A 15,826-nucleotide genomic window follows, 5' to 3' on the forward strand; every position below is an offset into this window, starting at 1 on the left:
TAATCTGAAAGCCACCTTGAAATTCTGCAACAATTACTCAAATACTTTGTTGTGAAGCATGTGGAATCTCAGTTATTCAACTTGCCTCATGTTCAGTRTGTTGTATCTGCAGAAGACTGCCTGGGGAAATTTCTCACTCGCCAAGGAATTTATGATCCAAGTTAACGAGATGTATTAGAGGTACCACTCTGACACCCAGCTATGCAATAGCTATAACACATAAACTGTATTTTATACTTTTAACTTGAATTCTGTTGTGTTTGCCATATTTGCCATACCTCATAAAATACACACGGAGTAGCACACGTATTTTAAGTTGGTTTATAAACTAGATTATAACTACTTCTCAAGCAGAAATAGAAATAAAGATGTTCAGAATTTTTTCTCTACTCCATCTCCTAGAAGCATTTAACTTCCAGTTGTAGCAGATTMCCAAAGTTCCCCAATCCAGTGCCTCAACAGAGGCTGTACACAGACTCTTTGTTAAAAAACACACATGTAGGAGACTTTGCAAAATAAAATGGACACAAAAGCAGCTTTAGCTCAAACGAAACCAGCTTTAGCTCATACTTTACTCCCAGCAAATTTGTTATGCTCACACATCACTGTGGGAACATGGTCACATCTCTACACTTCTTTTACTTCGTGTATTTTACTTCAGGTTAGTTCTYTGACCCAATTGAAGTGCTGCACACTGACAGAAATTTTGAGAAATTTTAGCCCAGTGCTAGTCAGATACATAAATAAATACACAAAGTATGGAACAAACAACTGAATTCCCTTTGTTAACATAAGGAACTGTTAGACTATATCTAAAAATGTCTCCCTTCTGTTTTTTGGCATTTTTTTCCCAGCCTGTAAGTAGGTTTGAATTCTAAAATCAAATGCTTTGCTCATCCCCACAGTGATCTCTCCTGTCTACCTCCACAAAGGAGGATCCAGTCTGACTGTTGAGAGCAATCTTTCACACAACATATCACTTGTGGGAATTAACACAACAGAACAGTCCTAGAGACCGTTTACTGGCTGAACACACACAGAAGTAACAATTAAACAGAGTTTTTAGAATATTGGTAAATTAGTCCAGTTTTAAATTTTCCTGGACAAAAAGTCATTAATCAGACCCATTCCTGCAAACGSATAGTTCTTATTATCAGACATTATAATTATCACTATGCATTCAAAGTACTCAGTCCTTAACAATCACAGCTGACACCAGCTGACAAAATGCAATGCCAAGGACTTGATGCTGCCTAATTAGCCCTGATGGTGGCACTCCTGGATGTGCTTAGTCTCCATGGTAAAGGTAAGATGGATCTTCAGTGGATGTCATCKCCACACACACCAAATTTTGGATCTCCTACTCCTCAGCCTCAACTGCGTTCTACTTCCTGTCTGATCCTTGAGTAATATTACTTTTCCAGCATGTGGTAGGTTCCTTCTCCTGCTGCTCTTCTGCTGCTGCTGCTTTTCCTAGAGCAAAAGAAGTATTTTCCCAGGTCACTAAGTTACATTTTCTCAGTGAGCACTTACTGTCTATTGGTGTGGTGTCAAAGCTCTGAGGAAGCTGCACTCAACCAGTGTTCATATTTTCAAGGTCTTTGCTATCAAATGCCACTTAAAMTGTGCATCATAACAAGAGACATCTAGCATCAAACTGAGTTCACATCACAGTTTCTCAAACAATTTGATATCCAGCCTAGCAGGCCAGAACTGRAACTTCASAATGTTTAYGTCAGGCACAATGAGYRTAAGGCCTGTGGCCAGCAAWGGTARTACTCTTTTTTCTGGATTATTAGGKAAAAAAMCATTTCCATARYTATGCTATATTAATGTGTTTCTTTTKGGGTTCARAAGAAGCTACAGTTAAAGTCTGCTTTTGTGCTTCTACRTTTACAGGTSCAGTAGGCATCTGCTTTAGTTACAGCTGTTTTATTWACTAGCATAACTGTAGCATCAGGGACTGAAAACTACATAGTGTCAGTCTGTTTTGTTAAATTTACTGCTAGCTGATCTCCCTTAGGAAAAGGAACAGCTTCCCAGGCTGTGTTTACCAGCAGGGGATCCCTTAYATGTATTGATGATGGTTCTCAGCATTGACCAGATCACCTTTGAAAAAAATGTAGATCTAATATCATATGCCCATAAAAAATCCTGCAAAAATCTAGTTTTGCTCCAAAACCCAACACTCTCCTCTAGGTTCTGCTAAGCTTTTATTAAGCAGCTAGAATTTCTTTCTGCCTCTCCATGCTATTAGGCAGAGGAGCCACATAAGTCATCTTTGTACCCATTATGTTGCTTCAAGGAACATTCCTGACTCCTCTGCCACGATTCAGTGCCATATCCAAAGTTCATACTCTACATACCCTTGTGTGACTGAGAMTGTCAGTAGCTATTGAAGTAGAGAGTAATAAGCTGCTATTCTTGGATTTTGAGCTACATATACTGCATGACAGTTATGTCACCTAATTTTWAAGTATTCACTGGTTGCATCCAAGCTTTTCTCAGCCTCATATATTTAAAACTCTGTGGAATGGCTTAACAGTGTGCAGCTGCTTAGGAAAAAATCCAAAACATCTATTTAGGGTTCTAAAAATAAGCATTTAAATATACTTAATTACAAAGTACGAGGAACCCCACAGTACTGCAGCTATGTAACCCTGAAGGCAACAGAAATCCCCCTCTGCAGGTTAATTTAAATTCCCTCATCTGATCAAGCAGGCTCAAAGTGGGGCCTGGCTCTTGAACTCGCTCTGCTTGCTTACTTGTAGACCCTTTCCCTCTGATCTGATTTCTACATTCCAAAAAAATGACAACCTGTCTTTCATGCCTAAGCTTGAGAGCGTTTTTAGACACAGATTCTTCTATTGCCTCATCAATGAATTACTGTATATAATATTTAATTTTTCTTGGTTTTACAAAGGACGTAGGGTTTTACTGAGTTAAGGATTTGTGCTCAGGAGAAGACTTCCCCCATGCTGACTTCCCAGTAGATAAAASGTATTTCCTGAGAACTTTTAAGTCCAGGGTTCAGGGTCTATAGTCCAGTGTCTCCGAATTCAGTCACACCCTGCTCTAAGTGGTCTTGGTTCCCCTGGGAAACTTGAATATCAAGACAGACATTTAATCTCTTAAAAGCATCTGCTTGYCTCCATCCAAAATATCAAGATCCCAGCCACCTTATTTCATCATTTTACCTGGCTAAGCTGGTGGGCTGGCATTACAATATTAAATGACGAAGCAGGGATACCCATTTTATGAGTCATATCATTAAACAAGATACATGGTCCTGGTAAATGCAAGAACAGCTGTGAGAAGGAACATGCTGCAAGCAGTCTTCCCATTAATCAAAGAATGGTRTGTTACATGTTTTCCTTTGCTGATCAATGAATAGTACATCGTCATTGCCCCCTTAATAGGGATATCTTACTATCTTATCTACATTCTCCATTAAATAACATACCTTGGAAAACAATTAGTCTTATTTTKTTAATCTCATGTGTTTAAAAATTATCTTGATTTAGTGTTGTAGTTCAGGAGAGAGGTGAGAAGTTTAAGAGGAAGGATGGTAATGCTCAGCAAAGGTAATCATTTAAATCTTGGATTTTACTGGTTTTAAATTTTGTTCCTTGTAAATAGAATTGTATCAGAATCCTTTTCTTCTGGTTTTGTAGTTCATCTTAATCACGATCTTTCTAGTATTGACTGAGATCTAGTGTCAAAGTTTAGTTCACACCAGATGAAAATAAATGGATTTGAGTTAGCTTCTCAGATGCCAATCTMATTAAACACTTAATGTAGAAAGTATAAGTGACATATGTAGCAGAGCATAGATGTGTTTATGCAGTTTACATAGCAGTTTTCAGGTGCAAAACATCAATGATTAAAGCMCTACATTGTTTATTTTCTCATTAGGAAGCAACTGGGCGAAGTTTTATGCAAAGCAAGGCAGACTTTCATTTGAAATTACCCTTGTGGGARTTAAGTATCACTCGATAATGACAGTAAGGGAAAAAATCTGCTAAAACAATCCAGCTGCAAATTAAACAATTCAATTATCCTTTACAATAGCTGGGGCAAGACAAGTGCTAATGGGTACTAAATGAGAAGGTGACTTTTTTTCACTTTGTCTTAGTTGGTCATTTTCTGTCACTCTTTGCACTTTGTCAYTGTTAAGGGAAACTGAGGTTGATTCATAGAAAGTATTTAGGAGTTTAGCCAGGATGGAGAGTATCCAGAGTCTCAGGTCACGAGCTGCCTGTTATGTCAAGTGGCACTGGATGATACAGTCCTTACTGGTTGTGTTTGAGCTGGGCTATGCACACAGCCAGCAAACCTGGGCTCTGAAGCCCTCCATTCACAGATAGTTATTTTTATTRCCTGGTGGCTCTGGCTTATTGTTTTCTGCAGACCACCTTCAGTTTTACTGATAAATGGGTGTAGGTTCCCAGCATGACCACACCATGGCAGTTTTCCTTTTGTTTACTTAGAGCATTCTCTGGCACCCCAGTCTGGTTAAGGCTACCTCAGCCTATTGGTGACTAATGCCTCTCATAGGATACTCTTCTGAATATTAAATTTTATAGGATCAGGAAGCAAGTAGATAGGAGGGCCATTCAAGCTCATTTTTAGCCATATTTACTACAGATTATAATCTATTTTCATGCTGCAGTAGTAACTCTGTCAGGAACTGCTGAGAAAAGCAGCAGAATAAGTTTTGCTTTCTGGGGCTGATTTCTGGTGTTAAAATAATTTCAAAAAGTCTGTCAGAGCAAGTACATGATGGACGATGAAATCATATTTGAACCAGTTCCCTTTTTTCCTTGTATATTGCAAAGAAAGATGTGTAAGTCCTCCTGCAGGGATTRTTTGCTTATATATTTCTGTATGTTACCATTGTGATGATTCTACATTAAACCACTCTGCTTGCAGAAGAGATCCCTATTTCATAGCCCCATTTTTTATAGTTTTTATTCATGGTATGAATATTTGTTTGTATTTCATAATTTTGAACTGTCATAGTTTGAAAAGAATAATCTTTATCTTAAACCCCTTCTGCTTGTCTATTTTTTACTTTTTTTTTACCTTAAAAGCTTTTATTTATGTCCTCACCTCCATATCTTTCTCTTTCCCAGTTGTTCCCATATTCCCTCAAAAGAGTCTGGTTTAATTTGATTTGAGCTTTATTGCAGTCACTGTACAAAGATAATTTCTAAAGGCAGGAAAATAATGTCCTAAAAAGTAAGTCCTATGGGAGTTCTATGAAATGACAATCATCTGCTTAAAATATMACAGACTTATTATGCTAAGGGTTTCAGTAGTGAATACTGTACTCCAGTCTTTAAGCATGCAACCCAATTTCTTATTTCTCTCTTAAGCCATTCACAGGAATCCACTGACCGAATTATATTTCTGMTAACTTGCCATTCACTTATAAGAGAGAAATGATAGTATCATATTTGTATGAAGCATTTTCTTCCTTGCAATATAACCTTTGATATTTTAAAATAAAATGTAATTTTATATCTATTTTGGGGATTCAGTTTTGATTTAAAGAGTGCCTGCTTGTGAAAAAGTGACAAACTAGGATTAAATCGATAGGCTACTACAAAGCAAAGCTGATAAGGTACATGTCTATAGCCTGACTTTATAATGGTGCCCACGACATAATTAAAGAATTGTGATGGTGTCTGGTTACTGACAGCAGCCTTCCTTTCCTTCCTTTTTCCTTTGTTCTCTCTGACTTACCCCAAGGCTGTACAATTACTGATCTATTATTCCATTGCCAATCATTAGCTAGTTCTTATTAACAACTTTTTGCCAGTCACAGTACTGTAGATGTCACAATGTTACACAATCCTTGTTACTGCATTTCTCCCTGCAGATTTCTTAGAYTGAAATGGGCGTTGAAGTAATTTAGACTAAGGCAGTAAGGAAATGGAAGGGGCGATTGGAAAGAGGTAAGTGAGCAACCTAAGGTCAGACTTACTAAATCTTAACTAAATATCCAAATAGCAAAGAAACTTGAGCACAACTCAACTTGTATTCTTTCTTAATTATCTTTTTATTGAATATTAATATTTTCATAATATAAAGCCCAAAAAGAACTTAATTAAACATACATAAACACTTATACATATTTCTTTGTGTGTGCGTGTGTGTATTAAGAAAACCTGTGYGTTTCAATGGATATGTCTGTTTCCTCTGTCAAGTTAAATTCCTCTTGTCTTGAGTGAGGTATCATTCAATATTTTCACCAGTAATCTCACAGAGTAAGTGCAGGCTGTTCTTATTAATCATCCCACAAAATGTAGACCAACATGTGGARCGATTATGCTGCTGGATTGAAAGAAAATTCAAAACATTTTTGAGAATTTGAAGAAACAAGTGCACAAAATTCAACACAATCAAGCTCCAAGTGATTAATCATCTGCATAAACTCATTTCAAAGGCATCTGGTTAGTTAACAGTTCTGCATGGAAACATGTAGGAATTGTAGTAGATCACGACCTGARCATGAGTCAAAATGCTGCCAAAGAAACCCTAACAAAACAAACCACAACAAAAAATCCCTCAGAGATTATCATAGCTAGAGAGAGAGTGGCATTGTCTGTAAGAGGCATTTCATATTTTTTCCCCTCTATTTATTACCTGTAAGGCCCCAAGGCTGCAAAAGGTGAAGAGAGTATGGTGGAGAGGAATGAGAATTATTGATACAGAATATTGGTCTATATGAGGTCTAGAAAACATGACCTATGGAAAAAAATTGAAAAAATTTGAATTGTTTAGACTAAAGAAGACTGAGGTGGCCTGAGATAGTCTTGAAAAACATAAAAGGCTGCTGCTGGAAAGAAAGGAATACTTCATTTGTAACTGCAGTAGATAGAATAAATAACTGTTGGCTTCAGTCTCAAAAATGTATACATTTACATTTAGRGAAACAGTGTTTCATGGTAGTACTAGTGAAGCTTCTTGTGAGACTGTGATATCACAGTCTTTTTTCTTGTGAGTGGAACTAGCATCTGATAGAAATGACTGAGGGAACGTTGCTGCTGTCTGGGATATTTAAAATATTAGGTGACCTACTGAAGTTCATTCCAGCACTAAGAAAACATTATTATAAGAAGATTATTTTTCTTTTTACATCTTTTTTAGGTTATTTCTGTTTATATAGTAGTTATAACATACAGAGATATTTTCAGTAGAGCAGCAGAACCTTTAAAAAGTGCTGCTGTGGGATGGATAAATGACAGCAGTATTTAGATATTTTTTGACAGATCAATATGTCTGAGCCTTTCTTTGTGTCATACCTCGTAAAAATCAAAACATCAGGTTGCATCCAGAAGGCTGGATGGATCACAAATTGAGGCACAGCACTAGAGCATGTAAAACTTGAAACAAAATAGAATTTGCAGGAAGGAAACATCAAGTCAATCCTTCCCTAGGTTGTGAATTCTCAAGCTTTTTTGAACTTGTTGAATAYTCCAGTAGCCTTTGAGCCAGGCTTACATGGCTCCAGTTAAATTCCTGCTGCGTCGTGCGTGTCAAAATCCACTGAACTGCTGACTGCAGCTGGCTTGATAAACTGAGCTKTTTATTTCTGGGAATTTTATGTATTTGACCAGTTTTGAAATTTTAATGAAATTCCTATGGCTTAACACAGGAGAAAACAATAAAGTAAATGGCACTGATTTTCATACTGCTTACATCAGTTCATGTTTGAATTAACTTCACAAATGTCAGTGGACTTCTGGATTACACTAATGAAACCAACTCAGAATCAGGCATGCTTTTTAAAACAAAATAATCTATGTTTATTTTTTAAAAATACTTCATATCCAAATGCTTTAAATACATAGTTAAGCACCAAGTTAATAGCAAACATCATTGTTCTCCCAAGTTGTGGCTCAATTTTCTCACTCTGATTAGCTGGCAATTTGTACAATTACACCTAAATGGATGCAATGCTGATTTCACTGCTTATTTTATTACAGCACTAAAGCAGGTACCGACCTATCTGCAATGCTTGTTTACAGTATTACTCATAAACAATTTTTTTACACACTCTATTAAAATTTCCCAGCTTGATTAGCTACCAATCTGCACTAAAACACTCAAGTTTAAATGAAAAGCTAATTGCTCTGAGTTGCTCAGATCATTTACACGCAACAGGATTTATTGTTGCTAATGAAGCTCCAGAACAGGATGGCTTCAACCTCACAGCCTTTTTCTGCCTTTATACATAGTAACAAAATATATTAAAAATTTCAAAATAAGAAACACCTGTAGGTGTAGGTGAACACCTGTGAATGTGTAGGTGAAACACATTCTTTTACACCTGTAGGGTAGCCAGTCAATCTGATGATACCCTTAAGTCTGTGAAAAAGCCATAGAAATCAGTGGAAATCTAGAAACTCTTAGTAAAAGTTGGATTTCAGGAGTAATTCTTTAAAGGAAAATATGCAGTTAAAGAAAAAATATCCTCTCCCAATTCCAGTTTATGAGGTAGCTCTTCCTAGCAAAATTAATTTGATTGTGATGTGAATCAGACTTTTTTTTTGTTGTTTTACACAAGGGAAAGGAAAGTTGGTAATTATAAAACAAGACATTGTGAATATAATTTCTAAATAATATAGTTGCTTTAGTTTGAAATATCACCTGATAATAGTTTATTTGCTGCAACACAGGCTTATTTTCACTGCATAAGGGTTCTTTCTTTTCTCTGCCTTTTCTGATGTGCAATGTACTGTAATGTGCTACATATTTCTCCTGCTGCAGTTTCATATTGGTTCAAGAGAGGGGACATAAGTCTCTCATCAACCACAGTACAGTTCATGGCTTGAAAAGGCAAGACTTCTGAGCCTGGAAAGGCAGATGCTGGGGAAAAACAGAAATCAGGTCTTGGTCAAATACTCTGATCACTGAGAAACTGTGCTGAAATCTTGTCAGTCTCGAAACACTCAAGTCTGTTTGTGACTCCACAGCGTAAACAAAAATCAAGTCAGTTTTCTAAACGTTTCCCCTTGGCAGATCAATGTACAACTCAGATCCAGAGTGTTGATGTAATGAGAGAGAAGAACAAGAACCAAATCCAAAAACGTGAAAGGTCTGATCTGCCTCTGAAATGCTCCACAAGAGAAAGCAGAGGCCACCATTTACCTGGTACAACACTTGCCTGAGAAGAGTAAGACCTGAATTCCATAATGCTCATGGGCTGATGAAGTTAAATGCTATTACCTGATTAAAAAATGTCTCAGCTGTTAGTTTTAGCTATATTCTGCTTTTTCTGCTGGAGATGGAAGGATATGGATCAAAGTTTCTCATAAACAGGCCCAGTAAAAACACAAAGGAAATTTACATTTGAGCTGGATGTGGCTGGAGTTAATTTTCTTCATGGAAGCCCTTAKGGTCCTGTGGTTTGAACCTGTGGCCAAAATTTGTTCACACACCGGTGCTTTGGCTACTGCTGAGCCACTGCACATCAAAGCTGTATTTGCTTCTCACACTGCCCCCACCCCTCCACTAAAACCCACTGAGGCAATGTTTTTTCTTCTTTTTTCTCACTCTGTTTCCTGAGCTAGTGGACTGGAAAAGGGGACCTTGCAGACTGGGGGCGAGACACAGACAGGACAGCTGACCCCAACTGACCAAAGGTAYATCCCATACCCCTATKACATATTGCTCGACAATAAAAGCTGGRGAAAGAAGGAARAAGGGAGTGGTATTTGGGGTGATGGCTTTTGTCTTCCCAAATAATTTATGTGTGTTGAAGCCCTGCTGTTCTGGAAATGGCTGAACACCGCTCTGCTCATGGCAACTATTGAATTAATTCTTTATTCTGCTTTGCTTGCACATGCAGCTTTTGTTTTTCCTTTTAAACTGTCAAGATACAAGATTTTTTTCTCMCTTTTGCTCTTCTGATTCCRTTCCCCATCCTGCTGGGGMAGAGGTGCCTGGACAGCTGTGTGGGGCCTTAGCTGCCAACTGGGACCAACACACCACAGCTTTGCAGCCAACTCATGAAGGCTGAGCTGAATTTGAGAAGCATAAATTACTTCTACATAGTGATGTGAAACAGATAAACTCCKTAAGGACCACAGAGATCAYTCAGGGTGKTTTAAGTACAAGAAAAAAATAGAARAAGATAGTTATAACAAAAATRYTGAGTGGTAGGCTATTGGCTGGATAACAGCCAGCTCTTTAAAACACTTGCATGCAGCAAAGAAAAGTTGTTCTTCAAATAGAGAGGCCAGAGTTTTTTTTCACTGATTTATTCATAAGTAGAATATGTCCCTGACATCACAAAGTCACTGGCAAAAAGAAAATAAAAACTCACAAATGAAATTTGTCAAAATTAGAACACAGAGCTTATCCTCTTAAAATCATATGGGATATTTCTTAGAAAATGAGATTAAATGCATGTATCAGAAAAGAAGCWTCCTTTGATAAGTAGGTGATAGTAAATGTTCATTAAGAGTTCACTGAACTCAGTAATRTTACTTTTACATTGGCAGGAACAATCCTATCAGATATCGAATACATATTATGATAGCAGAGCCCTAGAAAAAATATCCCAGATGAAACCACTGTCAGTTTACAGTTTATTTTGAATTTAGAAATATCTTACTCCACTCAGACAGATGAAATGTCAGTGGCTTTCCAAAGTGTTAAAGCTTTTCAAAAGAAATATTGTGATGACATTAGAAATTAATGGGATAAGCAAGCAATTTCAGTAAATATCAACTTGTTAAAATGTCAACAGCTAGGCAAGAAAGACAAACTGCATGTTCTGATATGAATTTGTACCCAGAAGGAAGCTTTACATGTAAAATATTGGAGAATAAATATTTCGAAGCAAATTATATTAAATTCTATCTGGAACGTTTACTTTTTTTCCTGTCAGGATTTTAACTATATTTAAAAAATTGTTACCCCTTTAAAACTTCATAATCAAACTAATTAACAATAAAYAAGTAAAAACTAGTCACAGATGCTGTGATAAAGAACAATATTTTAAGGAATGGGCTATTGCCTCCAGTACAGAGGATATCAAAGTAGATATTCTAATTGTCCCTCCAACCTTAAAAACCTCATGATTTTATAAATCTCAAAGAAAGTGTGAAAGGACCTTAAAGGTCCCACATGTGAGGTAGTTGGGGTTGCTTCAGGAAGCACAGAGACATGAAAACAGTGTAAGCTGATACTCTGTCAAGTACTTCATCACAGACTKTGCAAAGCAACAAACTCAATCTGCCAGTTTTATGAAAAGCTGAGTCAGATGTAAGCACAACACAATAATGCTAAGACTCTAAATGTCAATAAGAAAAGCTAGAGAAGAAAACATAAATAGAGAACTTGACTGTCTGTCATACTACCTGAGGTAGTCATATAAGTATTTCAACTCYTTGGAGTCCGAGCTTTGTTCACAAAATTTTGAATTAAGAATTGGAAAATAAATGCATGAAACACCCACTCCCCCCCCCTTCATATATCCATACCAGGGAATCTTTTCACATGTTAAAAAAAATACGTAATGAGCATATTAATAACATTAAAGGTTTTTCATTTTTTTTATTTCCAAATAGAAAGTGATTATGTGAAAATATTTTTATAACAAGAGAATAAAGGTTTAACAGGGAACATTAGCAAAAGTTATGTGCGTCAAAAGAAAGCTTGGTGAAATGGCACAAATCCAAAAGCAGAATAGGCCTTTTCATTGTGGTGTACTCCACAAATAAAGTCAAAGTTTTTAAATGAGAAAGAAATTATATATWTTYWTTCTATTAATAACCCAAGTAYTGTAAAAGACTATATGCCTGCTTTTAGGCTATTTCAACACCCCAAGACAGAAACAGTTTTATTCTAGAATCTTCAGGGCCTTTGTTTCAAGATCCAATTTATTCTTCAAACAGAACAAATCCAGARGGAATACAAATCAATGCAGTTTTCTTATTAAAAAGAAAAAAATCAGGCTGTAACCTCTGCGAGGCCTCTTCCATTTGTTTGTTTTTCATATGCCCTCTCAGAATAAAACCTCTTGCCTTAATAGTTTACAACATATTCAGAGACAACATATTCAGAGTATTTAATCCTCTTTTGACTATTTCACCCTGCCTGAGAGGGTGTCCACACTGCAAACAAATGAAAAGATGTGGTTTTAACTTTCAATGTCTTTTGCACATTACATATCTTAAGCTAAATCAAGGAAGAACTATTATTTCAAGCTTATAATATCCCCAAGTATTATGAAAGAACCCAAATACAGAAAAGATATTTTAAATTAACTCTAGCCCTCAACCCCAGTGGATCATTCCTTAGTGAATGTTCTCTCATTGTTTGTCTATTTTAATTCAAACGGTCCAAAACAATATGGGTTTTCAATAAAATGGAGATATTGTAAAAAATTTAGAGTTTCCCTCCTTTCTTAATATACACTTCTGCATGGTAAAATATATCTCCAGTATTTCAGAGGCAGTTGCCTACAAAATAGTAATGTGGTGATTAGAAATATTTGAAAATGAAAGGAATAATGTGGAAAAGTATATCCATGTACAGATTAAGCTGAAAGCACTGAAAGACCCAGTTGATCAAAATGGCTCTTATGCTACTTGATTCTCTTGCCCTTATTGAATTTAAATCATAACTTTCCTGACTCTACAAAGAATTTCTGTGACTTTCTCTCAGAACCTGTCCACCATTTACTTAGCACAAAATCAGCTGAAACWTTCTATGCATTTGCACCTAGACACTGATAAAGCATTATATTCTTTTTGGGAATGGTATGTTTTTGGGAAATGGTATGCCAATTTATAAAACTATAGGGTTCTCAAAAAATTTTGTGTAGCAACAAGTCACTGAAAAATAGCATGAACTGCAATGTGTGTGGCAACAAGMTATCAGAGACTTCTTGGCATGATTCGGTGCACCATGGACATGCAGCATAGGTCTGTTAAGAGCCTGGTGATGATTATCTGGTATTAGACGGCATTGAATATTACTGTAACACTAAAAATTACAGTGGAAATCAACTCTTATGAAAGGTCTTGTCAAATTTGCAGCATTGCAGATTCACAGAACCACAGACTGGGTAAGGCTGAAAAGGACCACTGTGGGTCAGGTCCAACCTCCCTGCTCAGGCAGGGTCATCCTAGAGTACATTGTGCAGAATTGCAATGTCCAGATGGATCTTGAATATTTCCAGTGAGAGAGACTCCACAACATCTTTGGGCAATCTGTTCTAGTGCAAGGTCACCTGCACAACAAAGAAAATCTTCCTCATATTCAGGTGAAACCTCCTGTGCATTGGTTTCTGCCCATTGCCTCTTGTCCTGTTGCTTCGTACCACCAAAAAGAACCTGAAAACACCCTCTTTACACCCTCCCTTCAGATACTCATAGACATTGAATAGGTCACCACTCAGTCATTTCTTCTCAAGGCAGAACAGCCCCAGCTCCCTCAATCTTTGCTCATAAGAGATGCTTCAGTCCCTTAATTATCTTTATTTCCCTCCCCTGGACTTGCACCAGGAGCTCCACGCTGTACTCAGGAGCCCAGAACTGGACACAGCACTCCAGATGCACCTCACCAGAACTGAGTAGAGGGGCAGGGTCACCTCCCTCAACCTGCTGGCAATGCTCTTCCTAACGCATACCAGGACACCATTGGCCACAAGGGCACTGCTGGTTCACAGTTTGTTGCCCACTGGGACCCCCATGGCCTTTTCTGCAGGGAACGAGCCTGGGTTGGTGCCTGGGGTTATTTGTCCCCATGTGCAGGATCCCACATTTGCCTCTGTCAGGTTCCAGACAGTTCTTCTCTGCCCATCTCCCCAGACTGTCAAGGTCCTCCTGAACGGGCTGCTCAGCCCTTGGGGGTATTGGCCACTCCTCCCAGCTTTGTGTCATCAGTGAACCTGCTGAAGAGGTATCTGCCCCTTCATCCAAATCATTGAGAAATAAATTAAACAATACTGGGCCCAGTACTAAATCTTGGGGGACATCGCCAGTGGCAAGCCCCCAACTGGATCCTAGTTCTACTGATTATTACCTCTGGGAACCGCCATTCAGCCATTTCTCAACCCACCTCATTGTCCACACTTCCTGAGTTTGCCTATGAGGATGTTTTGAGAGAAAGTGTCAAAAGCCTTGCCAATGCTGAGGTAGACAATTCAGTGCTCTCCCCTTATCCATCTGATAGTTGTTTAATCATGGAAGGAAATCAGGTTGGTCAAGCATGATTTCCCTTTAGCGAGTCCTGCTGACTACACCTGATCACTTTTTTGCAATCTCAGTGGATATAGAAGACCTTCAGAATAGGGTGATCCTTCACCTTTACAGGGATTGAGAAGTTGTTAATCCAGTGATTCCTTGGGTCATCCTTCTTGCCCTTTTTGAGGACCTGGATTTGCTTTCTTGCAGTCCTCAGGCACCTCTCCTGGTCCCCGTGATCTTTTAAAGATGATTCTGAGTGGCCTCGCTATGGTGTCCACCAGCCCCCTCAGCACTTGTGGATCCCTATGAGCTCATCAGGGACCATGCACTTGTGGACGTTAAGTTTTTCCAGGTGTTCTCCAGCCCATTCCTCCGTGTCCAGGAGAAAGTCTTCTTTCCAAGATTCGTTTACCCCGGTCTCTGAGTCAGATAATCCTAATGGCTGGTCTTGCCAGTGAAGACCAATGTGAAGAAGGCATTCAATAACTCTCCATTTTCTGTGTCCTCTGTTACCAATCTCCTCTCCATTTAGTGATCAGTCTGCACTATTCATTGTTTTCCTTTTGTCATTGATGTATTTGAAAAGCCTCCTTGTTCTCCTTTAACTCCTTGGCAGGATCTTACTCCAGATGGGCCTTGGCCTTGTCTGAATTCTATTCTGACAATCTCCCTAAATTCATTCCAAGTRGCCTGACCCTGCTTCCATCTCCTGTGTATTTCCTGCTTACACTTCAGTAATGACAGGAGTTCTTTATTCATACACACAGGTCTCTTGCCCCCTATTTSTTGCTCATCAGTATGGATCATTCGTGAGCATGGAGAAACTGATCTCTGAATATCAACCCAAATCTTGAACCCTCCTTTATGCAAGAGCTGTTGATGTGGAATTCTTCCAGTGAGGTCCATGAAGAGGCCAAAGTTAGCTCTCCTTAASTCCATGGTTGTAATCTTACTTGCTGCCGTACCTCTTCTTCACCCAATGCTGCCCTCCACAATCTCTCTGTCCCTGCAGCCAAGGGTGCCCCCAACATTCACATCTCCAATGAGATCTTCCCTGTTTCTTTGTATGAGGTCAAGCAGCACGCCATTCCTTGTGAGATTGTCCACTAACTTTGTCGGAAAGTTGTCATCAGTGCTTTCCAGGAGCCTCCTGGGCTCTTTGGGTTCTCTATGTGGCTTCTCCAGAAAATGTAGGGTTGGTTCAAATCCCCCACAAGAAGCAGGGTCTGTGACTGTGAGACTACAAGCTGCCTGTAAAAAGTCTTATCCACTTTGTCCTCCTGCTCAGGCAGTCTGTAGCAAATGCCCAAAACAGTGTCACCCTTGCTAACCTTCCCTTCTGTCCTAACCCACAAGCACTCAGCTCACTCCTCATTCACCCCAAGACRGAGCTCAATACATTCCAAGTGTAGCCTCACATAGATGGCAACCCCATCACCATTTGTTGACAGCCAGTCACTTAACTCACCGGTAACAAACTATATGAAGAGGAGAAAAGACTCAGAACAAATATCTAAATACTTTTAGCACATTTAATTAGAAAAAGAAAAGRTTTTGAGGCGTAATGAATATTATGTTGCAGAAACAGGGCATTTGTTCACAGAAACATAACAAAT

This window comes from Malurus melanocephalus, unplaced genomic scaffold (genome assembly GCF_030028575.1).
Source record: "Malurus melanocephalus ecotype Western Australia unplaced genomic scaffold, MMel_1.1 scaffold_4, whole genome shotgun sequence".
Classification (NCBI taxonomy): Eukaryota; Metazoa; Chordata; class Aves; order Passeriformes; family Maluridae; genus Malurus; species Malurus melanocephalus.